The 24,762-nt window shown below is 42.3% G+C and overlaps 1 protein-coding gene across 6 annotated transcripts in view; it reads right to left on the reverse strand.

The window, feature by feature from the left end:
* LOC117515652 (coiled-coil domain-containing protein 136-like) overlaps positions 1–24,762 on the reverse strand; it is a 72,970-nt gene that overhangs the window by 47,632 nt on the left and 576 nt on the right. The gene's annotated exons all lie outside the window — the stretch shown is intronic.

The following is a 24,762-nucleotide window of genomic DNA, read 5'->3' on the forward strand; positions in this document are numbered from 1 at the left end:
TTCACAAAAAGGCAGAAGGCTTGGACATCAGCACTTTTGCGGCACATTCCACTGTTACAGGAGTGTTTTTCATGGAAAGAAAAGCGGAGAGACGCGCCACGGAGCAGTTCATTACGCGGCACAAAACCATCTCCGTGTTGGTCTCACAGGACGGCTTTCAGGTGGATTTCAGACGGCTATCGGTGGGTTTTCAGTCGTGTGACTAACCGAGAAATTGTGCATGAGCTGGACATGCCAGAACATGTCCTGTGAGGCTTCATCACGGTATTGCTTTGCGCCATGCGGCTCCACCGCGACGCGCGGAACTCCTCCGCTCTTCTTTCCATGACAAAAACTCCTGCACAGGAATTGTGAAAAGACGTGGACATCAGCACTTTTTCGGCACATTGAGACAGACATACGGAGGAGTTCCGCGCGTCGCGGTGGTGCCGCATGGCGCAAAGCAACGCCGTGATGAAGCCTCACAGGACATGTTCTGGCATGTCCAGCTCATGCACAATTTCTTGGTTAGTCACACGACTGAAAACCCACCGACAGCCGTCTGAACTCCACCTGAAAGCCGTCCTGTGAGACCAACACGGAGGTGGATTTGTGCCGCGTAATGAACTGCTCCGTGGCGCGTCCCTCCGCTTTTCTTTCCATGAAAAAATCTCCTGTAACAGTAGAATGTGCCAAAAAAGTGCTGATGTCCAAGCCTTCTGCCTTTTTGTGAAAGTCACGCGACGTCCCGGATCAACAAAGCCTTCACGTTGGAAATAATCTGGTTGTTTCAGCGGGGTGTGAGCCTGTCGATCGGCGCTGGGAGTGCGGCGCGCTCTCAGCAGTTGTGGGCCGTCCTTAAAGTGGCAGTAACACTCCTTAATCTGTGTAATCCCCACAAAATCGTCCCCGAAAGCCATATTAATTTTCCGAATGGTGTCCACCTGGAGGTCTCTCAGATTCTGGAAAGAAATTGATGCAGCAAAGGTCCAAATTGTTCAGACATTTATTCGCAATAAAAATCCGACGAGAGGGGTGGACCACTGCTCACACAAAGCCAGCTCACAGGCGAATGACACAACTGACAGGCGTGAAAAAACTCACGCATGCGCACGAAGGTTCAAGCTTGGCTGATGCAATCACACGTGATTCAAATCCATATGGTTTTTGCAAAAAATAAAAAGGTCCGATACTTTTTGGACAGACCTCGTATTTGCAGGCCATGACACTGGCCTTGTGTGTCTTTTTGCAAGGAATGTTTTCACAGTTTTTGCTCTATGGCAAGATGCATTATCATCTTGAAAAATGATTTCATCATCCCCAAACATCCTTTCAATTGATGGGATAAGAAAAGTGTCCAAAATATCAACGTAAACTTGTGCATTTATTGATGATGTAATGACAGCCATCTCCCCAGTGCCTTTACCTGACATGCATCCCCATATCATCAATAACTGTGGAAATTTACATGTTATCTTCAGGCAGTCATCTTTATAAATCTCATTGGAACGGCACCAAACAAAAGTTCCAGCATCATCACGTTGCCCAATGCAGATTCGAGATTCATCACTGAATATGACTTTCATCCAGTCATCCACAGTCCACGATTGCTTTTCCTTAGCCCATTGTAACTTTGTTTTTTTCTGTTTAGGTGTTAATGATGGCTTTCATTTAGCTTTTCTATATGTAAATCTCATTTCCTTTAGGCAGTTTCTTACAGTTCGGTCACAGACGTTGACTCCAGTTTCCTCCCATTCGTTCCTCATTTGTTTTGTTGTGCATTTTCGATTTTTGAGACATATTGCTTTAAGTTTTCTGTCTTGACACTTTGATGTCTTCCTTGGTCTACCAGTATGTTTGCCTTTAACAACCTTCCCATGTTGTTTGTATTTGGTCCAGAGTTTAGACACAGCTGACTGTGAACAACCAACATCTTTTGCAACATTGCATGATGATTTACCCTCTTTTAAGAGTTTGATAATCCTCTCCTTTGTTTCAATTGACATCTCTCGTGTTGGAGCCATGATTCATGTCAGTCCACTTGGTGCAACATCTCTCCAAGGTGTGATCTCTCCTTTTTAGATGCAGACTAACGAGCAGATCTGATTTGATGCAGGTGTTAGTTTTGGGGATGAAAATTTACAGGGTGATTCCATAATTTATTCCTCAGAATTGAGTGAGTCCATATTTTTTTCCTTCTGCTTGGTCTAAAAAAGTAACCGTTACTGACTGCCACAATTATTTTTCCTGATTTCTTATACTGTTTCTTAAAGCCAGAAAGTTGCCATTTGAAATGACTTAAGTTTTGTGTCATGTCTGTGATCTGCTTTTTTTCTACAAAATTAAACAACTGAATGAACATCCTCCGAGGCTGGTGATTCCATAATTATTGTCAGGGGTTGCAGAAGTGTCACAAATAGCCACAACACAACGGAAGTACAAGCAACACAATTTCCTGTTGCTGAGTTGATGCAGAGTTTTATTTTGGTTTTGGGGTTGTTTTGTCTTTATTTGGAAGTGTAATGACCTCTCATGACCACCGTACAATCTCTGGAAGGCTTTTATTTCCTCCCTATGCCTTAAATCACCGAAGAAAGATGACAAAACCAAAGCTAACCATGCAGCCACCAACTCACAAAAGCGTAAAGACCTTGGAGCAGAGAGAGGGCACACTAATGATAGGCTGACAATGCCAAGTATTATATGAGGGAAAGAAAAAAAACTAAAAAATCTGTAGAATAAGATGGTGAAAACAGTCTTAGAAGTTCATGAACCCCCATAGTCATATGAATATTTCCATTATTCAGCCAGAAGAGAAGAAAAACATATGGAGCACATAATACTGCCTGTGTTCTATAAAAGACTCGGAGCTGATGAGGGGAAAATTGTTATATGGCTGGGGGGGCCTGGCTGCCGGTTTGTTTCTGTCTTTTGGTTTTCCTCCCAGGTGGCGTGCATTTGGGACTGAGTGGCTGTGTTGCTGAGGCTGTCAGGACCTCACCCTGATCACCTGCGACTCGTCAGGACTCACAGCTGTGGTGCATCTGGATGGATTGGAACATGTTGGCATTTAAGACTGGAGTGCACAGTGTGTATTTGCCAGAGACCCGACCTTGTGACCAGACGGGTGAGATCGTCGTCTCGGGAGCCATCTCATCAGCAGCGGATGCTGAGAACGTCCAGGTTTGATGCACAGTCTGTGAAAGAGGAGGGGGTGAGGTTTCACGCTCGTCAGCACACTTCCTGAGGTACGTTAGATTTTGTGACTAACAGTTATACAGTCAGTAAATGTGGTGTCCCTCACACTTTATTGTATTGAGCTGTTTGTTAGTCATGTATCAGCTTCCACTGCAGCGGAGTTTTGTGAACTGGATGTTCCATGCCTGCAGGTTGGGAAGCTGATCAGTAATCAAGCCAGGAAGTGTTTGCTGTTTGTACACCTTTAAGTGTTCTGTGTGTAGAGTGTGGACTCACATAATGGTTCCTTCTTTCACAGACTCGGTTGTTGCGGCCACCTGGGGGGTGTCGGCGGGGTCCTTGGGTCCGAAACAGCTTCTGGCTCCGGACCGTTAGCGCTGCTGGGAGCGCACCACGCCAGGCCGCACCTTTTTGTTATTATATTATCACTGTTATGTATTAAATTCAGTTAGCCTTTGTACCGTGCTCTGCTTATTTCATACTGGGTCCTTCAAACGCTGGTCGGTTCTCCGAGCTGCGTCCGACACATAACAAAAATGGAGATACAGTAGACAAAGCTCCAAAGCAGAGAAAGAGTGGAGCAACATGATGGTGCTAAAATACATTTTTGTTCTCCTTTAGCCTTCCATTTGGACATGATCAGCATACGGTATGAGAAAGTCTGTCTTAGGCGGCAATTTTTATGAGTTTTAGAGAGCCGAGGGACGACTTCTTTATGCGTGTGTAAGGAATATAAGGAGTGAATTTCACAGGCTGAAGCCACAATTCAGAGACAAGAAGGTGCATTAGGAGGGTGCGCACGTTATGACCTGCACAAACTGACAGAAGAGGGCAATCAGAATTTTGCCTTATCAGGTCTTTGTGACATCATAAGGCAAAAATACTTATGAATGAAATAAAGGGAAAATCTACCTCATAATGTCAAAGGAATTAAAAAAAAAACAGGCCACTAAAATTTGGTCAATTGTTTTATGACCTATGGACCATCTTGCCAAAGTATTTTATTGTGATTTTTTTCAAAATTTTTCTCTTTTCTTTGGTGTTTTTGCTCATGGGGTTACATGGCTGTTGCACAGTGGTGTTTAGTGATGCCGTTACTTTTGCAGGAGAATGAAAGTCCAAGTCTTTAGGGGTTTTGTGCTTCTTGTTTTAACATGTGGTTGTAATACTTGTATATAACTAGTAACCTAAGGCAACAACTGGATATTTTTGAAGAATGCTTGGGTATTGGTAGAATTACTTTGTGTCAAACAAGTGGTTATTTAAAGAAAGTAAGATGGGGAGTATCACTTGCATTGTGGCCATGTGGTGCGTTTCTCTGACCATGATCCAGCACTGTTGAGGATCCTGGATGCCGTCCAGGGACCCAAGGTATTCCATAGTGTGGTGGATGCAGCAAGGTGTGACACCAGTGCACTCTCCCAGACCTGACCTAATGGTCTTGTGTCTCTGACGACTCTCACAAGAGTGATTTCACATAAGTGAAAGAAATATCTGTGATGACAGTTATCTCAAACATTCCAGTGGACAGTATACAGTTGTGCTCAAACGTTTACACACCCTGGCAGAATTTTTTATTTTTTGGCCATTTTTCAGAGAATGTGAATGATAACGCAAAACTTCTTTTTTTCCACTCATGGTTAGTGGTTATGTGAAGCCATTTATTGTCAAACAACTATGTTTACTCTTTTTATAACATAATAACAACAGAAACTAACCAAATGACCAGGAATCAATAGTTTACATACTCTGGTGATTTTGGCCTGATATAGTAAGGTTCCATTTTCAGACAAGAAGCTTGTACAAAGTGCCCAAGGCATTTTCTGTTAAAAGCAGACAACAGACTGATTCCTATGCATTTGACCTGCCGAGTGCAAAAATTGCTATTGGCATACTGTATCTATACCCCCTCACCCCCTAATTTGCATAAAGCAAAATGGCTGCCAATTACATCAAAATGTCCATAATTTTGGTTGTATATGTTCTATAAAAGCAAATTAAGCATCCCTTTCTATATGTTTTGACAAGCTGAATTCAAATACGTGGGCTGTCCGTAAAGTATCAGTCCTTTTTATTTTTTAAAAACTATATGGATTTCATTCATATGTTTTTACGTCAGGCAAGTTTGAATCCTCGTGCGCATGCGTGAGTTTTTCCACGCCTGTCGGTGACGTCATTCACCTGTGAGCACGCCTTGGGAAGGAGTGGTCCCGCCCCCTCGTCGGAATTTTATTGTCTGGAAATGGCGGAATGAAAAGGACTTTTTTTTCCATCAGATTTTTTTCAGAAGCTGTTAGAAACTGGCACCTGGAAACCATTCGAAAAATTTATCTGGCTTTCGGTGAAAATTTTGCAGGCTTGGACTGTTAACTGTCGCTTTAAGGACCCCTTTAAGGATGCTTGGCGCACCACGCTCCGAGCTGCGACAACGCGGCACAAAACACCGTATCATTTCTAAATGGGTAGCTCTGTGAATACGAGACGTCGTGTGCTCTTTCTCCGGTAATCACAAGAGCTGGACATCAGCCATTTTCCGGCAGATTTCACTTTTAACCAGAGATTTTGTCGTGGAACACCGCGCGGAGGCTTCACGCGTCACGACCGATCACTTGATGAGCGAGACAAAGAACACCTCCGTTTCGGTGTGTCAGTGGACAAGTTTGGACATGTCTAGCCCTCCACAATTTCTCTGATACTTACTGGACTGGTAAGCATTGAAAGCCAAGATAGGCATGTCCAAACTTGTCCTCTGACACGCCAAAATGGAGGCGTTCTTTGTCTCGCTCATCAAGCGAATCGGTCGTGATGCGCGAAGCCTCCGCGCGGCATTCCATGACAAAATCTCTGGTTAAAAGTGAAATCTGCCGGAAAATGGCTGATGTCCAGCTCTTGTGATTACCGGAGAAAGAGCACACGACGTCTCGTATCCACAGAGCTATCCATTTAGAAATGATACGGTGTTTTGTGCCGCGTTGTCGCAGCTCGGAGCGCGGCGCGCCAAGCGTCCTTAAAAGGGTCCTTAAAGTCAATCAATCAATCAATCAATTTTTTATATAGCGCCAAATCACAACAAACAGTTGCCCCAAGGCGCTTTATATTGTAAGGCAAAGCCATACAATAATTACGTAAAACCCCAACGGTCAAAACGACCCCCTGTGAGCAAGCACTTGGCTACAGTGGGAAGGAAAAACTCCCTTTTAACAGGAAGAAACCTCCAGCACTGTTAAAGTGACAGTTAACAGTCCTTATTCTCTGTGAAACCCGCAAAATTTTCACCAAAAGCCAGATAAATTTTTCGAATGGTTTCCAGGTGCCAGTTTCTAACAGCTTCTGAAAAAAATCTGATGGAAAAAAAAGTCCTTTTCATTCCGCCATTTCCAGACAATGAAATTCTGACGAGGGGGCGGGACCACTCCTTCCCAAGGGGTGCTCACAGGCGAATGACGTCACCGACAGGCGTGGAAAAACTCATGAATGCGCACGAGGGTTCAAACTTGCCTGACCTAAAAACATATGAATGAAATCCATATAGTTTTTAAAAAAAATAAAAAGGACCGATACTTTACAGGCAGCCCACGTAGTATTGCTGTCAAGCTGTATCTTTACCCCTTCACTCCTAATTTACATAAAACAAAATGGCCGCTCCTTTCATGAAGCTTTTCAAAAGTCAGCTTGTGTTTGCATTGGAAGAGAAAATAAAACTTCTATTTCTATATATTTTGATATGCTGAGTTAAATTATTGTTGTTGGAAAGCTGTATCCCTACTCCTTCACCTCATAATTAGCAAAATAATAATAATAATTTAGTGATTGCCTGGTATTGTTACCGGTCATCTTTGATTTGACCAACGCAAGCAAATGAGCAAAATGAAGTAAAAAGAATGATAGTTTGAAATGAAATACATTTCTTGGATATGCATGTCTCTAAAGGTCAAATGTGGGTAAAACTGTTCTAATATTTTGCTTCTGCTGCCATCAGATCACCACAACCAGCAACAGCAATGTGCAGATCACAATCAAACTCTGCAGCCTTCAGTATCTTTTCATTGATCTTGAAGGTCTCAACATTGTGCAGAGTCTTGTCAGCCTTCTCCTACTGGCATAATATGTAAAGGGCCCATTTGAAAGTACTGGAGGCACTTCTGAGTCTTGCACCTGGACCAGTGGAGGGACCTGCAATGGGTTCCTCTGTGTCTTGTAACATTGACCTTTTCTCTAGTCTCCTAATATTTGTCTTGTTGGTGAACCATCTGTAACAGGAGCTATGCCATTTTAGAGACATCTCAACAGAACTCAATATCCTCTCAGTTGTGAGTTTTCTCCATATCTCTGAGCTTGTGATAGACTCTTGCACTATCCTGCAATGTAGCCCTTCCTTTGTCATTACCCTAAACAAGATTTTCTTTAGTGCAATCTTGACAGATGATGCAGACATCACTATCCACTGAAGAATCTCATTTCATGCTGCCTAAGGCCTCCATTTTTCAATTCAAGACTACAGAGATTGTTACCTAAATAAGTATTGAGAACAGTCAAAATGAAGTATGCAACAAGAAAAAGTGCTAACAAGAGGAAGTCACTCCACAATTGAAGTGATGAAAGCAACCAAACCTAAATGCTACAGAACACAGAGATTCAATTATATATCTTACTACCTAACACTTTCAAGATTAGGCAAGGGACACTGGCAACCTAACACAGTGTATATAAAGAGAATCAGCAGACAAGAGACAACACAAATCTAATGCTACTAAGTATAATATATTATACTCCAAAACCAATACCACAAGATTGGAGCTTGTCCACACAAAGCAACACACTAGAACATGAACATGCACAGATAGAGATGAATAAAGTATCTCAGAGTCTCCTTAACATGAGTGTGAAAGGATGAACTACACAAATATATCAGGGAACAATGCAGTTTGATTGGCCATGTCTATACTGTGACTGCTGCTGCTGCTGTGGAATCACTGTGGCACCATGTGCCTGGCCACTGGCCAGTGAGGCCTGCCCTCTGGTGTCGAAAGCAGTAGCCCTCTGGTGTTGAACTCTATACAATATCTGTGGTGTACTGAGCCAATTATGTAGGTTTTCACATAGTGTTATCGTTATATTGTTCAGCATTTGTGATGAAAAAATACACAAGAGTCATTCACATGCCATTAAGGAATGAATATAAAATGAATATTAAATCCACAGGAGATGTTTTCAACAGGCCAGTATAAGTAAGATTGACAAATACATGCATTTATAGGCCTGATGGTGCAGCGACTTCATCGTCAAAGTTTTGAGAGGTAAATTTATTGTTTAGTCCCATGTACAGTAAATCTCACCTAAACCATCATTGTATAAACCAGATATTCACAGTCACTGGAAGAAAAAGTCCCAATGTTTTTGTATTGTTTTCCATGTATTAAACACTATATATAATTTTGTATAACAGATTTTGTACAACAGATTTTGTATAACAAATTTTTCACTCACATCAGATAAAATGTCACGTCCAATCTCAATGTATTTCCATTAACCCTCTGGAGTCAAATGATGTGCCCTTGCATAAAAAGTCACATGACCTAATTAAGTGGATGTAACACTTAATCTGCTGCACTCTGGCTGCCTTTAAATGCGTGTTGAACGTGGAGACTTCAACCTTTATAGCAATTTCAAATTTTGTTAATAGGCCTAGTATATCTTGACTTATAGTATTTTAGTATTTTTTATGCACACAGGTGAGGTTGTGCTGAAAAAAATGACACCATACAAGGCAAGGTAATCACTTTTTAAAGGTAAATTATGAAGGTAAAACCAAAAGTAGTCAAAAATGGCCAATCATACCCTAGACTCCAGAGGGTTAAACCCCGAGCAGTCTGGACGTGCACAGTAACACAGGTACAAATTAAAGTTCAGCTCTGACACTCGCCAATTTGAGGAAAGTGGGACCGGAGTCATTTCCCTGATTAAAAGTCCGACAGTTTATTTTTTCACACTGTGCACAGACTCTGAACCACAGCCTGGACATGTACCTGTTCAATCAGGCACAAAAGGCTGTGATTTGACACTTTTATGCTTTCACTGCTTCGTCTGCCATCATATTTTAATAGTTTCTGCAGTGTGCATGCTGATTAAAAATGGATCAGAAAAGTCTGCAGATTTACAGTCCAGAATAAAGCATAATCCAGAGACGGAGAACTTCAAAACTGTCACGCATGTCATTGTATGACATGGAGTTATAGCTGTGCAGCTGCATAAATCAGACTTTAAATTAAATAAATAAATCATCATAAATTGGAAATGTATGTAAATTTGATAGCTTAACTATTTTTACATTTATTTTGATAGCACCTGTACCTGGATGTGTTGCTGTATGTGGTTAAATGATTTTATCTGGCCAATTTTTTGGGATCCTCCAAACTGTGACTGTCTAGCGTTGGGACCAGGAGGCAGAGCTGTGGTCTTATACACCTCTCTGCAGCTTCTCTCCCCCTGCCATCCCCCTATTACCCCATCCCCGTAGAGACGGTGCCTGCTCCCAGACCACCAATAACTAGCAAAAATCTATTTATGCATAAAAATTCAAAAAGAAGAAATAATATAGCACCTTCAATTGCACCACAGACTAAAACAGTTAAATGTGGTCTATTAAACATTAGGTCTCTTTCTTCTAAGTCCCTGTTGGTAAATGATATAATAATTGATCAACGTATTGATTTATTCTGCCTAACAGAAACTTGGTTACAGCAGGATGAATATGTTAGTTTAAATGAGTCAACACCCCCGAGTCACACTAACTGTCAGAATGCTCGTAGCACGGGCCGGGGCGGAGGATTAGCAGCAATCTTCCATTCCAGCTTATTAATTAATCAAAACCTAGACAGAGCTTTAATTCATTTGAAAGCTTGTCTCTTAGTCTTGTCCATCCAAATTGGAAGTCCCAAAAACCAGTTTTATTTGTTATTATCTATCGTCCACCTGGTCGTTACTGTGAGTTTCTCTGTGAATTTTCAGACCTTTTGTCTGACTTAGTGCTTAGCTCAGATAAGATAATTATAGTGGGCGATTTTAACATCCACACAGATGCTGAGAATGACAGCCTCAACACTGCATTTAATCTATTATTAGACTCTATCGGCTTTGCTCAAAAAGTAAATGAGTCCACCCACCACTTTAATCATATTTTAGATCTTGTTCTGACTTATGGTATGGAAATAGAAGACTTAACAGTATTCCCTGAAACTCCCTTTTGTCTGATCATTTTTTAATAACATTTACATTTACCCTGATGGACTACCCTGCAGTGGGGAATAAGTTTCATTACACTAGAAGTCTTTCAGAAAGCGCTGTAACTAGGTTTAAGGATATGATTCCTTCTTTATGTTCTCTAATGTCATATACCAACACAGAGCAGAGTAGCTACCTAAACTCTGTAAGGGAGTTAGAGTATCTTGTCAATAGTTTTACATCCTCATTGAAGACAACTTTGGATGCTGTAGCTCCTCTGAAAAAGAGAGCTTTAAATCAGAAGTGTCTGACTCCGTGGTATAACTCACAAACTCGTAGCTTAAAGCTGATAACCCGTAAGTTGGAGAGGAAATGGCGTCTCACTAATTAGAAGATCTTCACTTAGCCTGGAAAAAGAGTTTGTTGCTCTATAAGAAAGCCCTTCGTGAAGCTAGGACATCTTTCTACTCATCACTAATTGAAGAAAATAAGAACAACCCCAGGTTTCTTTTCAGCACTGTAGCCAGGCTGACAAAGAGTCAGAGCTCTATTGAGCTGAGTATTCCATTAACTTTAACTAGTAATGACTTCATGACTTTCTTTGCTAACAAAATTTTGACTATTAGAGAAAAAATTACTCATAACCATCCCAAAGATGTATCGTTATCTTTGGCTGCTTTCAGTGATGCCGGTATTTGGTTAGACTCTTTCTCTCCGATTGTTCTGTCTGAGTTATTTTCATTAGTTACTTCATCCAAACCATCAACATGCTTATTAGACCCCATTCCTGCCAGGCTGCTCAAGGAAGTCCTACCATTATTTAATGCTTCAATCTTAAATATGATCAATCTATCTTTGTTAGTTGGTTATGTACCACAGGCCTTTAAGGTGGCAGTAATTAAACCATTACTTAAAAAGCCATCACTTGACCCAGCTATCTTAGCTAATTATAGGCCAATCTCCAACCTTCCTTTTCTCTCAAAGATTCTTGAGAGGGTAGTTGTAAAACAGCTAACTGATCACCTGCAGAGGAATGGTCTATTTGAAGAGTTTCAGTCAGGTTTTAGAATTCATCATAGTACAGAAACAGCATTAGTGAAGGTTACAAATGATCTTCTTATGGCTTCGGACAGTGGACTTATCTCTGTGCTTGTTCTGTTGGACCTCAGTGCTGCTTTTGATACTGTTGACCATAAAATTTTATTACAGAGATTAGAGCATGTCATAGGTATTAAAGGCATTGCGCTGCGGTGGTTTGAATCATATTTGTCTAATAGATTACAGTTTGTTCATGTAAATGGGGAATCTTCACAGACTAAAGTTAATTATGGAGTTCCACAAGGTTCTGTGCTAGGACCAATTTTATTCACTTTATACATGCTTCCCTTGGGCAGTATTATTAGACGGTATTGCTTAAATTTTCATTGTTACGCAGATGATACCCAGCTTTATCTATCCATGAAGCCAGAGGATACGCACCAATTAGCTAAACTGCAGGATTGTCTTACAGACATAAAGACATGGATGACCTCTAATTTCCTGCTTTTAAACTCAGATAAAACTGAAGTTATTGTACTTGGCCCCACAAATCTTAGAAGCATGGTGTCTAACCAGATCGTTACTCTGGATGGCATTTCCCTGATCTCTAGTAATACTGTGAGAAATCTTGGAGTTATTTTTGATCAGGATATGTCATTCAAAGCGCATATTAAACAAATATGTAGGACTGCCTTTTTGCATTTACGCAATATCTCTAAAATCAGAAAGGTCTTGTCTCAGAGTGATGCTGAAAAACTAATTCATGCATTTATTTCCTCTATGCTGGACTATTGTAATTCATTATTATCAGGTTGTCCTAAAAGTTCCCTAAAAAGCCTTCAGTTGGTTCAGAATGCTGCAGCTAGAGTACTGACGGGGACTAGCAGGAGAGAGCATATCTCACCCGTGTTGGCCTCCCTTCATTGGCTTCCTGTTAATGCTAGAATAGAATTTAAAATTCTTCTTCTTACTTATAAGGTTTTGAATAATCAGGTCCCATCTTATCTTAGGGACCTCGTAGTACCATATTACCCCATTAGAGCGCTTCGCTCTCAGACTGCGGGCTTACTTGTAGTTCCTAGGGTTTGTAAGAGTAGAATGGGAGGCAGAGCCTTCAGCTTTCAGGCTCCTCTCCTGTGGAACCAGCTCCCAATTCAGATCAGGGAGACAGATACCCTCTCTACTTTTAAGATTAGGCTTAAAACTTTCCTTTTCGCTAAGGCTTATAGTTAGGGCTGGATCGGGTGACCCTGGACCATCCCTTGGTTATGTTGCTTTAGACGTAGACTGTGTTTCATAATTATTGTATGGCCTTGCCTTGCAATGTGGAGCGCCTTGGGGCAACTGTTTGTTGTGATTTGGCGCTATACAAGAAAAAAGTTGATTGATTGATTGATTTTAAAAAATGTTGAAAACATAAATGGTTCATTCAGTTCAGCACAGTTGGAAACAAAATCAATCAATCAATCAATCAATTTTTTTATATAGCGCCAAATCACAACAAACAGTGCCCCAAGGCGCTTTATATTGTAAGGCAAGGCCATACAATAATTATGTAAAACCCCAACGGTCAAAATGACCCCCTGTGAGCAAGCACTTGGCTACAGTGGGAAGGAAAAACTCCCTTTTAACAGGAAGAAACCTCCAGCAGAACCAGGCTCAGAAAATGGCGCCATGTTCTGAGTTGCGGCCACTCTCTCAATTAAGGCACTACTGGGATGTGCTCCAACCCCACCCGAGACCCTTGATTGGAGTAAGCAGGTATAGACATTGAATGAATTCTAAAATGGAATATTAAAAAAGCAGCTTTAGGGTTATGGTCATGGTTATGGTTAGGGTAAGCTAGCATTAGCTAACAACAAAAATGGGTAATTGACAACTGACAAATATATTAAGAATGCTGAGCAGGGGACGGGGGACCCAATTATTACTATGACATTTGGACCCTGGGTCCACTTTGTGCCAAGTGCAAGGCAGCTTAGGTGGACAGAAGTCCAGTTGAGCTGCCATAAATTTTGAACATGCTCAAAACTAGGACAAGTTTAACTCTCCGTTAGCGAGTTGTGCTGACCTATGCCATGAGGCATGCCGACCTCTCAGCGTGACAGACAGGAGTTGTGCCAAGGTGCCACTAATGAAAACTCTTCATCAAATTCTTCAAGGTGTAAGAGTTAGTTTAAACTTTAAACTAAACATATTGTGCTTTAAAAAAAGACACTGAATTTCAGAAAGTATGGCCTCCATGGCTCCTCCAGAACATCGCCGCTGGAAAAATGCTCCACGGGCTGAAACACCGGCAGGTGAAAAGGTTTATGTGCTCATGCAGGCACTTGAATGAGAGCGTGTGTGTGTGTGTGTGTGTGTGTGTGTGTGTGTGTGTGGGTGGGTGGGTGGGTGGGTGGGTGCTGGAGAGAGCTGTAAGTGGGGGAGAAATTGAGTGGGAAAGGAGAGAGAAGGATGCAGAAAAATGGTTGATAACTGGTGTAAGTGGGAGGGAAAATATGCTGGCCAGTCGGTTAGAAAATATACAGCTTATAAATGTCAAATTGGCTTCTGATGGTGCTCTGTTGACCAGTGTGAGTGCAGAAATTTCTGAGTGGAACTGTGTACCTCATTGATTGGTGTGGCAATAGATTGTTTTCTATCTTCTAGTGAATTACACCCAAAGTTAAAAAGTAAAAAAGCAAACAAATAAAATCCAAAAACACAGATCTGTATCAGGTCCAATCAAAGCATATTTTGACAAGAGAGTGAACTACTCTGTTCTCGTCTGTCTTACCCAAGCCTGTTCCTCCAGTTATGAAAAATTAAACCAATGCAGAAGTGCTAAATCTTGCAGTTCCCTGAATAGCCACTTGAGGCTGGCTTCAAAAGCAATCTACTCCCCACAGACACTCATCTTAAAATCCCCAATTTTACAGCACAGGTAAACATGTTTCCAACATGGTACAAAAAATAATTTTGGTCTCTGTAGCGACTTTTCCCCTTCATGACAAGTGTACGTAGGGGATTTTTTTACGTTATCATTTTAAGCCCTAATGTTATGTAAAACTACAGGCATAGTTGGTTTAAATAACAGCTTAGTGGCAGTGAGCCCAGTCCAGGGCCCGCTATCACAGGCAGCTAACAGTTGCTGACACGTGCTATGAACTTTACCACTTCTGAGCATTTTATTAAAAATATCTGAGTTAATATAACTTGTTGTGTGTTTATTTTGCTAATGGACCATCAAAGAAGTCTGTGCAAAATTTTAGTATTTTTTTTTTTCTATAGTAGCACCCTTATTGCTAATTAGCAGGGATTGAAGGCTCTGTGAGGTTATCTTCAATTTTACTGAGTCAGTATCCCATTCATAATCTCTTCATACCCACACTCACACTTCATACCACCCCCAATAAGAACTACTATCCACTCTGCAAAAATATGTTTGTCAAACACAAGAACAAAGGTTAGCCTGTTAGCATTAGCTTTGGTAGCATCAAGACTGGAGGGGTGTTCAGGTTTGTTAGTCCCACCCAGGCCAGGTCATACTCGTTTTGCCCAGGCTCCACTGCTTTTTATGAGTTTACTGAGTCTTAGACGGAGTCAGGGACGGGCACGAAGGTGACATTTGGATCCATCCCATTTGAGCTTCAAACCAGTTCTTCAGGAAACCTATGGGGGCATCACCCATATCCAGTATATAGACAATCTATGGTCTTACAACACCTTTAACTATGATTACTAACACCTAGTAGTTAGTATTAAAACATCACTAATCATCCAGCCCAGTTCCACACGTTTTTCCTAATGTGAGATCGTTACAAAATGCGTCATATTTTCATGATGCGGTCAAGATTACTTTACTATGTTTAACCCTAAAAATAACCCTAACCATAGCCATAACCATCACAAAACTTCATGATGGTATCATGAACTAATAGTTTAAATCACTTTTTGTGATGCCATCATAAACTGGTGTGAGATAGCTTTGTAATCATCTTATCCCCCTTTTCTTTGAATGCTAAAACAGTGTTAGACTAAGTGAAACTGACAAAAAGCCATATAAAAAATTCTATTTATTTAATTTGTTGTTTTGTTGAAAAAATAAAATAAAAACTTTGAGAACCTGGATTGCAGGTAGTTTTTCTTAATGTACTCTGTTCAGTTTTCAAGCATATACGTACACTAGACTGACTTCAATGTACCTGCAGTGTGCCATGTTCAAGTGCAGTATCTAACAAAATACAGTTACTGGATTGGGGCTATGTGTTGGCAGATACTCAACATTAAATTCTTAAAAACATCTTGATCAGGACAGCACTGCCTTTCCTTATTATGATCATTCAATCAGGATTAAGTCAGACACTTGCCATCAACAGACTCTAAGCGCCTGTCTTCAAAAAGAAGCCTCAGGATGTGATGAAAGAAAAGAGGTCCCTGGAGATAATATAACAGGAACAAGCTTGTTCAGATGGAGAAATTTCTCCAGAGATCATATCCATGTTTTGATTGTTAGTATTCAGGCTGAAGATAATAAATGCAATAATGGAAACTGGACAGTGAATGTAGATTATTAATTCTGCAGCTAAATATTGCAAAGGAGCTCGAGGGGAAATTCTGTCAATAAAATGTTTGTGAAATATTGGAGATGAGTTGTACGACAGTTTGGCACAGGAAGAGGAAGATCCATCAGGGATGCTGATCAAAGTGCTCCTGACCTGTGAGTCTAACTGACCCCGTTCTTGCCAGTAAACATCCTCTAAGCTCCTCTTTCAGCAACACTGCAGACCACCACAGTCAATCAGTAACCTGCAGCAGCTCAAAAAGCACAACTGACCAATAATTCCAGCTGAATTTTACCATTACACATATCACTGGAGATAGGAGCCACAAAAATGTTAAAATTAGCCCTCAACTGCCAGGTTTAACATAATAATGTAAAAATGACACAGTGATTTTGAGAACTCAGCATGTTAATTAGATCATTTATATGCATTCTAGATCAGGGGTGCCCAACATTTTTTGAACTGAGATCTACTTATAAAGTTGAAAGTGTATTGAGATCTACCAAGCCACATCAAAAGCCATAGAATAGCCACAATTTATTGCATGAATGAATGAATGAATTTATTTATCCGGCACCCAGCTGAGCAACAACAAAGGAAATAACAAAACATAAAAGAAACAATGTACAAAGAACCCGTGTGGCCAAAAGGGTGAAGGCAGAAGCAAGGCTTATAAGCACCCTCCCCTTATACCATTAAAAATAAAGAATGTATATACATTTGTTTATGTATATACATATATCCCTCCTGTGGGTTCACCACCTGCAGAGGGGGCCATGGGGGTCGGGTGCAGAGAGGATTGGATGGCGGTCGAGGGCGGGTGGCCCGGCGGCCCGGTCCATGCTCACAGCCCCTGGCTGTTGGGACGTGGAATGTCACCTCGCTGGGGGGGAAGGAGCCTGAGCTTGTACGGGAGGTTGAGAGATACCGACTAGAGATAGTCGGGCTCACCTCCAAGCACAGCTTGGGCTCTGGTACCCAACTCCTGGAGAGGGGCTGGACGCTTCATTTTTCTGGCGTTGCCCACGGGGAGAGGCGGAGAGCTGGAGTCGCATTGCTTATTGCTCCCCAGCTCAGTCGTCATGTGTTGGAGTTCACTCCGGTGAACGAGAGGGTCGCATCCCTACGCCTTCGGGTCGGGGACAGGTCTCTCATCGTTGTCGGGCCGAGCAGCAATGCAGAGTACCCGACCTTCCTGGAGTCCCCTAGATAGCGCTCCGACTGGGGACTCTATTGTTCTCCTGGGGGATTTCAACGCCCACATGGGCGGCGACAGTGAGACCTGGAGGGGGGTGATCGGGAAGCACAGCCTCCCCGATCTGAAGTTGAGTGGTGATCAGTTGTTGGACTTCTGTGCTAGTCACAGTTTGTCCATCATGAACACCATGTTCAAGCACAAGGGTGTCCATAAGTGCACGTGGCACCAGGACACCCTGAGCCGGAGGTCGATCGACTTTGTAGTCGTATCATCTGACCTTCGGCCACGTGTCTCGGACACTGAGTGAAGAGAGGGGCTGAGCTGTCGACCGATCACCACCTGGTGGTGAGTTGGATCCGTTGGGAGAGGAGGAAGCCAGTCAGACCTGGCAGGCCCAAACATATCGTGAGGGTCTGCTGGGAATGACTGGCAGAACCCTCTGTCAGCGAGGTCTTCAACTCCCACCTCCGGGAGAGCTTCTCCCAGATCCCAGGGGAGGTTGGAGACATGGAGTCCAAGTGGACCATGTTCTCCACCTCCATTGTCGATGCGGCTGCTCGTAGCTGTGGTCACAAGGTCTCTGGTGCCTGTCGCGGCGGCAGTCCCTGAACCCGGTGGTGGACACCGGAAGTAAGGGATGCCATCAAGCTGAAGAAGGAGTCCTACTTATCTTTGTTGGTAGGTGGGACCCCAGAGGCAGCTGACAGGTACCGGCAGGCCAAGCGTGCCGCAGCCCGTGCGGTTGCAGAGGCAAAAACTCGAGTCTGGGAGGAGTTCGGAGAGGCCATGGAGGAGGACTATCGGTCGGCCTCGAAGAGATTCTGGCAAGCCGTCTGACGCCTCAGGAGGTGGAAGCAGCTCTCCACCAGCACTGTTTACGGTGCAGGTGGGGAGCTGTTGACCCTGACTGGGGATGTTGTCGGGCGGTGGAAGGAGTACTTCGAGGATCTCCTCAATCCCATCGTCACGTCTTCCGAAGAGGAAGCAGAGACTGGGGACTCAGAGGCGGACTCATCCATTACCCAGGCCGAAGTCACGAGGTGGTTAGAAAGCTCCTCAGTGGCAAGGCTTCTGGGGTGGATGAAATCCGTCCTGAGTACCTTAAGTCTCTGGATGTTGTGGGACTCTCTTGGCTGACACGCCTCTGCAACATCGTGTGGCGATCGGAGACACTGCCTCTGGATTGGCAGACCGGGGTGGTGGTCCCTCTGTTTAAGAAGGGGGACCGGAGGGTGTGTTCCAACTATAGGGGAATCACACTCCTCAGCCTCCCCGGGAAGGTCTATTCCAGAGTACTGGAGAGGAGAATTCGACCGATGGTCGAAACTCGGATTCAGGAGGAGCAGTGTGGTTTTCGTCCTGGTACACTGGACCAGCTCTACACGCTCCATCGGGTGCTCGAGGTTTCATGGGAGTTCACCCAACCAGTCCACATGTGTTTTGTGGATCTGGAGAAGGCATTCGACCGTGTCCCTTGGGGCACCCTGTGGGGAGTGCTCCGGAAGTACGGGGTCCGGGGTCCTTTGCTAAGGGCTATCCGGTCCCTGTACGACTGCAGCAAGAGCTTGGTTCGCATTGCCGGTAGTAAGTCAAACCTGTTTCCAGTGCACGTTGGCCTCCGCCAGGGCTGCCCTTTGTCACCGGTTCTGTTCATTATTTTTATGGACAGAATTTCTAGGCGCAGCCAGGGTGTAGAGCGGGTCTGGTTTGGGAACCACAGAATCTCGTCTCTGCTGTTTGCGGACGATGTGGTTCTGTTGGCTTTGTCAAATCAGGACCTTCAGCGTGCACTGGGGCGGTTTGCAGCCGAGTGTGAAGCGTCTGGGATGAAAATGAGCACCTCCAAATCCGAGGCCATGGTTCTTGACCGGAAAAAGGTGCTTTGCCCTCTTCAAATTGGTGGAGTGTCCTTGCCTCAAGTGGAGGAGTTTAAGTATCTCGGGGTCTTGTTCACGAGTGAGGGACTGATGGAGAGTGAGCTCGATAGACGGATCGGTGCAGCATCTGCAGTGATGCAGTCGCTGTATCGGACCGTCGTGGTGAAGAGAGAGCTGAGTAGGGGGGCAAGGCTCTCGATTTACCGATCGATCTACGTTCGATCCTCACCTATGGTCATGAGATTTGGCTCATGACCGAAAGAACGAGATCGCGAGTACAAGCGGCCGAGATGAGTTTCCTCCGCAGGGTGGCTGGGCGTTCCCTTAGAGATAGGGTGAGGAGCTCGGTCACTCGGGAGGAGCTCGGAGTCGAGCCGCTGCTCCTCCACGTCGAAAGGAGTCAGTTCAGGTGGCTCGGGCATCTTTTCCGGATGCCCCATGGACGCCTCGCTGGAGAGGTGTTCTAGGCACGTCCCATTGGGAGGAGGCCCCGGGGAAGACCCAGGACACGCTGAAGGGACTACATCTCTCGGCTGGCTTGGGAACGCCTTGGGGTTCCCCCGGAGGAGCTGGGGGAGGTGTGTGTGGATCGGGAGGTCTGGGCAGCTTTGCTTGAGCTGCTGCCCCCGCGACCCGACTCCAGATAAAGCGGAAGAAAATGGATGGATGGATGGATGTATATACAGTGAGGAAAATAAGTATTTGAACACCCTACGGTTTTGCAAGTTCTCCCACTTAGAAAGCATGGAGGGGTCTGAAATTTTCATCTTAGGTGCATGTCCACTGTGAGAGACATAATCTAAAAAGAAAAATCTGTAAATCATAATGTATGATTTTTTAAATAATTTATTTGTTTATTACTGCTGCAAATAAGTATTTGACCCCCGTACCAACCAGCAAGAATTCTGGCTCACACAGACCTGTTCATTTTTCTTTAAGAAGCCCTCTTATTCTGCACTCTTTACCTGTATTAACTGCACCTGTTTGAACTTGTTACCTGTATGAAAGACACCTGTTCACACAATCAATCAATCACACTCCAAACTGTCCACCATAGCCAAGACCAAAGAGCTGTCTAACGACACCAGGGACAAAACTGTAGACCTGCACAAGGCTGGGATGGACTACAGGACAACAGGCAAGCAGCTTGGTAGAAGACAACAACTGTTATGATTATTTATTAGAAAGTGGAAGAAACACAAGATGACTGTCAATCTCCCTCGGCCTGGGATTCCATGCAAGATCTCACTTTGTGGGGTAAGGATGATTCTGAGAAAGCTCAGAACTACACAGGAGGACCTGGTCAATGACCTGAAGAAAGCTGAGACCACAGTCACAAAGATTACATTAGTAACACATGATGCTGTCATAGTTTAAAATCCTGCAGGGCAGCAAGGTCTCCCTGCTCAAGCCAGCACATGTCCAGGCCCATTTGAAGTTCACCAGTGACCATCTGGATGATCCCGAGGAGGCATGGAAGAAGGTCATGTGGTCAGATGAGACCAGAATAGACAGAATTAACACTGATTTTGACAGGTGTTCAAATACTTATTTGCAGCAGTAACATACAAATAAATTATTAAAAAATCATACATTGTGATTTACGGATTTTTTTTTTTTTTTTTTTTTAGATTATGTCTCTCACAGTGGACATGCACCTAAGATGAAAATTTCAGACCCCTCCATGATTTCTAAGTGGGAGAACTTGCAAAATTGCAGGGTGTTCAATACTTATTTTCCTCACTGTATATATATATATATATATACTCAACAAAAATATAAATGCAACACTTTTGGTTTTGCTCCCATTTTGTATGAGATGAACTCAAAGATCTAAAACTTTTTCCACATACACAATATCACCATTTCCCTCAAATATTGTTCACAAACCAGTCTAATTCTGTGATAGTGAGCACTTCTTCTTTGCTGAGATAATCCATCCTACCTCACAGGTGTGCCATACCAAGATGCTGATTAGACACCATGATTAGTGCACAGGTGTGCCTTAGACTGTCCACAAATTGGGAGCAAAACCAAAAGTGTTGCATTTATATTTTTGTTGAGTGTAGTTAATATGTGTTTTCCAGCTTAATGTATCATCAATATGAACACCAAGAAATTTTGCATCTGTTACAATTTCAATTTCAATATCATATAATAATAGTTTTTTGCTTAAATTCCTGGACTTATTCCCAAATATGATACACTTAGTGTTACCAAAATGGAGCAATAATTTATTTAAATCAAATCATTTTTTAAATTTATGTAATTCGTTCTCCATCTTGTCCAGGAGCTGTCCCAAATGATCCCCACTACAAAACACAGTCATATCATCCGCAAATAAATACAACTTACGTACTTAGAAACCAAACATATATCATTAATATACAAAAGGAACAACACTGGCCCAAGGACTGAACCCTGGGGCACCCCACAAGTAATCTTCAAAAACTCAGAATTGGTCCCACCAAAGTGGACACACTGATACCTACTGTCTAAGTAGCTCGCTATCCAGTCATGTGCCAATCCCCTGATACCATACTTCTGTAATTTGTCCAGTAGCAAGGTATGATCTATAGTATAAAATGCTTTCTGTAAATCAAAAAAAAATAAATAAAATAAAACAGCTACAGTATATTGCTTATTTTCAATCGCGTTAGAAATTTGTTCGACAAACCAATATAACAACACAATTTTCTGGCACAAAGATAGTTTTAACAATAATAATACATTATTGAAGTAAATGTGCACAGTGTTAAAGAATAAGCACAAGTAGGCCTAGGACTTTTTTTGCACTCTGGACATACCTCTTTCATTCAGTTAAATTTGATGTTAATTTTTCTTTTCTTCTCCAGACCTTTAACGTCTACGTGTGGTTTCCTCAGGTTTATATTTGCACTGTAAGGCTGCACCTTAACTTTCATTGTACTGGTTACAATGACAATAAAGAATCTGTATCTGTATGTGCATGCAAATGTTCTTGACGTTGTAGGAGAGGAATAACATTGTGGGAGAGACAAAAAGTGAGTAAAAACCACCCTACATATGTTTAGAAATACAAATGAACTTTCTTCTGTTGATTCTTGGACTTTGAATGGACAAAAGTAAGCCAAAAGAGACACTCTAGTGAAGTTACTTTTTTTCTTATGTTTGTTTTTTTTTTTTTTTTTTTTTTTTTTTTACTTTAGTTTTGTTTAGCCTGGTGTTTAGTGCAGTGATGAATTTTTGACAACGAAAAAATCTGCCCCAAATTGACGTGACACACAGGCAGTTGGGACATTTATTTATTATGTTGCTGTTCTGCCTTAATTTGCGTACCAGTGGAAAAAAAACACTTGGACAAAACCAATTTATGAACATAATATTATGCGGCGAAAAATAAACATGCACAATTGCAAAGGCGGGTATCTCAGGACAGAGGCGGGAACCTGCCTGCCTTGCATCTGTGTGAGCCAATCAGTACTCAGCGCTCAGTACAAAGCGCTCTCAGCCAATGAAACTGAGTAACTCACTGCTGGCTGTGTGCCTCCTTTTCCGTGCAAGTGGAGGAGGTGAGCGGTCTCCTGTGACTGCTTTTGGACTGCTCATTGAGGATAAATACATGCTTTCACATCAGAGCCTCCAATAACACCAGGAAAAGTCGCGTTTTTGAAAAGAAATACTGGAGTGGTCTGAATAGTCTCTTTAGCGACAACGTATCTAAGTTGGCAAAACTTCCACCAATGCAGCATTTCCTCACTCCTCTTCTTTTATGGTGTTTAACGGCAGCCGGCATCCTTATTGGTGCATTGTTGCCACCTTCTGCATCAATCAGTTATAGCAGCATGATGAGTCCAGAATTTTTTCATACGATTGATTGGAACTCAGCCCGTGATCGACCAGTCGATCGTGATCAGCTGGTTAGGCACGCCAGCTCTACATCGTCCCTACATCATTCACCGCAATATACTGTAAATAAATTCTAAATTTAAAATATACATTATTAAGCATTCTTGAGTAATGGCTGTAAGAAACTGCAACATTAATATGCAAATATATGCACCAAACAACCCAAAATGGAACCAGCGTACTTTCTAACCAAGAACTACCTACAGTGCCATTGTCAAAGCTATAACATGTTATCATGTTTACAAAACAGCTGATACTTAATCCTCATTAATATGCAAATATGTGCATCAAACAACTCGAATATATAATAATATATATATATATATATATATATATATATATATATATATATATATATATCACCTATGAACTGGTTATATATTCTGACCCAGTAAAAGAAGAGTGTGGTTGCCCATCTTTTGCATTCTGAGAAACCAACATTAATCAGCATTGCAAAGAAGGAGAACCATGCCCTACTTTTTCTGGGTCAGGCTCAAAACTTCTCAAATGTTATCATATTCACTAGGGGAGAAATACACATCACCCTTAATAACATGTAAATATATGCATCAAACAACCCTAAATTATGACCAGCTGACCTATTCCCCAGGAAATGCCTATAGTGAAAGTATCAAGTGTCCATCATGTATTGGTTGGTGGCACGGTAGCTTAGTGGTTAGCAGTGGTGCCTCACAGCAAGAAGGTTGTGGGGTCGCTTCTCACCCTTTATGTGTGAAGTTTCTATGTTCTCCCCGTGTCTGCGTGGGTTTCCTCTAGAAACGCCGGTTTCTCCCATAATCAAAACATGCTTATTTAGGGTCTGCTCCTTTCTCTGCCCCTGACCACGGCAGCGTCTCTACATCTGGAGTTGGTCCCTGGGCGCCGGACTGTGGCTGCCCACTGCTCCTAGTGGTTGGATTGTGTCCAACTATAATTAGGATGGGTTAAATGCACAGGACAGATTTCATTGTATGAATGTATAATGACAATAAAGGCTCTTCTTGTAGAATTTATCATGTTCAAACAAAAAAAGGGGGTGGGGTCACTGCATTCCCTTTAATATGTAAATATCTGTGCCAAACAACCCGAAAATGTAATAATTTCTACATCGGCAACTTAACGTGTATAGTATCATGTGTTTACAGTGTAGTTTTTATGAATAATGTAATTCACCAAAGAAATCACTTCATCCTCATTAATATACATTGCTCAACGTTTGTCTCCTGCGTAGAGGGTACCTATGGTGTAAGTTCCAAGTGTTCACCATGCACCTACTGCAAATGAGAATGTATCCATACAAACAGACCAACGGATGCAAAAGAAATTTCAAAAATCTGAATTCTAGTCTTCATCTGTCTGATTTTTAGAGGAAAAATACCTAGTGCACAAGCATATCACAATAAACAGTGTAGCAATATGCACTAAATCTAGGAGAAATGTAAATATCTATCCACAATTTTGTGACAAAGACAGAAAGATAAACACATACTCAGGACCAGAGTCAAAAACACATTCCACACATTCCTGCCTGAAATTCAAAAATGCACAAAATAAACAGCACTGGAGTTTAAAATAAAAAAATTAAAATAAAGTCTTGCTTGAGCTCAGAGTCCAGTGTTACCAAAAAGCAAACCAGATGCAACAGCAGCACAAACACTTCTAGAAGAGTTCAGAACGCTGTGCAACAATCAAAACCATTACAGCAAATAAATAAATAAATAAATAAATAAAAAATTGCAGCCTTTGCAGAATTACACCACTCCACATTGCATCAGTTGTGAGTCAGCCCTAAAATAGCACATGCAGTCGCAGTAAC

Source organism: Thalassophryne amazonica, chromosome 8 (genome assembly GCF_902500255.1).
Source record: "Thalassophryne amazonica chromosome 8, fThaAma1.1, whole genome shotgun sequence".
NCBI lineage: Eukaryota > Metazoa > Chordata > Actinopteri > Batrachoidiformes > Batrachoididae > Thalassophryne > Thalassophryne amazonica.